Raw genomic sequence first — 2,732 nt, 5'->3', positions numbered from 1 at the left:
AGTAATGGCACTTCTAGGAACAGTCTAACAAATATTGTGAAGACCACAAAAATTATTACTGTACAGGTTATTGAACCTATTCATTAAATGTCTTCCTCAGTTTAAGCTTTCTTCATTTTATACACTTAAAATTCATTTGGTAGTTAACAGTTTTCTATATATCTGCTATACAGGCTTTTTCCCCCCTGGTTCCAATTCAAACTACTTTCAACATTCCATTCCTTGAACAGAAAACCGAGCAATACTGCCTTTTGTAACTGGACACATGATTTGAAACTACTGTAAGTTGCAATAAACACAACTCACATATATTAGTATTACCTGCAAAAAACACAATTCATTATCTGCCTTACAAAAATCAGCTTACTGCTTCATTTCAAAACTTTGTTGATAGGCATCTTCCCCCTCTCAAATAAAAAACCTCAGCTATACTGACACGTAATCATCGCCTGCCTTGAATCTCAACAGAAAGGATTTAATATTGATTTAATTCACAGAGATAACAAATTAGGATTGAAGAAAGCATCTGTAAACACCTAAAGAAGGACAGGGATATGGTATCAGTTAGTATCAAAATTATCAACAAGATCAAAACTTACTCAGAAAGTCTGGACTCAAAATCGGTAACAGTCTCCTCTGTAAACTCTACCCCTTCAACACCGTTTCTTGAATCCCTGGAACACTATGCATAATTAGCATCAGAGACACACACAAATCAGGACTAATTAAAGGGCAACATTATACTTACGAAATAACATTGCCTTCTTTCATCAGATGTTCTAATGTTAATTTCAAGGATTCTAAACTGTAGTTTCTTAGCCATTCTTCTGTGGTTTGTACCTTTTCTGACTGTATTTTCTTCATTTCTACTTTCTATAGATCAATTAAGAAAAAAATAAATGCAGTATAAAAAATGAAACGTGCTGTTCAAATGCAACTAACATCTAAGTCCCAAGGATGTCTGCTGTGAGGCTGTACATATTCAAAAACAATGTAATTTTAGGTACTGCTACGTAGCTACATTCAACAACCAGTAAATTTTAGGACAGGGGATAGAAAAAAATACTCTGCAATTGGGATAGACCTACTATTGTATTTGTATGAAATGTACACTAAGAAAAATAGTGCTGGAAAGCTCAGTATTATCAGCATGACTGAGTCAACATAGTCCAATATAACACAGTTAGTACACTATCTTGAATTTGAGATACAAAGTAAAAAAAGGTTTCAGAATACTCCAGATAGAGAGCTAAAGGAAAGAGCTTAGTTTGGAGGAGGTAAGAAGGAAGACGACAAATAGTTCAGTAAAAGAAATAAAAGAATATATCCCTGTGATTAACAAGAAAGGGAGAAAAACTAAGCATATCCAACATTTGCCTCACAGATTCTGAAGGGGTATATACTGTCTTCCATTTTTCTAAAGAGAAACACAGCAGCAATTTCCAATTTACTTTTATAATTTTGCCTGACCTGTTCACTTACTGATTTATCTCTGCAGAAAAACTTGATGCGGATTCATGACTTTTGTGATTTTATCTATCACATTATCTGTATATATATGCCAATATATTTAAGGAGACTTATCAGTTGTATGTCAGCTTATTTATTCCACACTCTGTATTTACAGTGTGTGTGTTACTTCTCTAGTTGCTCCATTTAGCATGAAAACTTGCCTACCAGGAGATCTTGTGTCTCGTTAATATGCATTACCAGCAATCCGTTATCCGGTCCTAGATCAGACAGAGTAAAATCTTGCCATGGTGGATGATCACTCTGTACACTGGATTTTGTGGTCACACTACAAGACAATGAATTTTATGGGATGACTTAATTGCCAATAATATTCCTGTACTGTCGCATGGTTTAAAGTTTTTAATGTGGGAAGTGTTTTTATATTTTGCCATTTGTTTACACACTCCATTTGATATCTGATAAGTGTTTTGGAGGGACATATTGCATAGTTTATACAAGCTACAGTTATTTACTTTATATATACTTATGAAGTCCCAATAGAATTTTGTAACAGTACCCTTACCCGACTTTTTCCAAAAACTGATCATTGTCCAGCAATTCTGCCATTTTCCTGACATGTGTATCCATTATATGAACAGACTTAGCCTTCAAAAAAAAAAAAAAGTGACAAGTGACAGTATTACAGCAAACTGCTTAAAATATACTATTCACAAAAGCACTAAAATTGACATCAACTTTTATATGATAATTACATTGCATGTAGGACAACAGAAAATTAAAAAGCAGTTGCAAAGAGGAATTACAATTATCCATCTATAGAAAATGCATTTAGAAATTACTATGGAATAGTTATTTGTTCAGGGGCTTTATGAAGCTAATTATATATATGCACAGCTGCTGGGAGATAAGCGACAGAGCTCAAGCAGAAAAAAATTACCAAAAGCAAAAGCCAGGGCTCTGCGGGTGAGCGTGAGCTGCAGGGACAAGGGGCAAGGAGCGGGCCGTGAGGCACAGAGGTGAGTTGGGGGGGGGGTTAGGTTGACAAAACCGGCACAGGACAGTTACAGAACCCCCATCATAAAACCATCTAGGCTGGAAGAGGTCTTCATGATCACCAAGTCCAACCATCAGTCTGACCTGTTGAGTCCTATCGCCGTTCCTTCACTTCACCGGGCTCTTCCAGCTCGCCCTGTCCCATCAGGTTCCAGAGAGCCCCCTCCCCAACACCTCTCACCACAGGCGGGAGAAAGACCCCCTCA

Source organism: Anas acuta, chromosome 15, assembly GCF_963932015.1.
Source record: "Anas acuta chromosome 15, bAnaAcu1.1, whole genome shotgun sequence".
NCBI classification, from domain to species: Eukaryota; Metazoa; Chordata; class Aves; order Anseriformes; family Anatidae; genus Anas; species Anas acuta.
The sequence above is the reverse complement of the archived record's forward strand: the minus strand, read 5'-3'. Positions refer to the sequence as shown.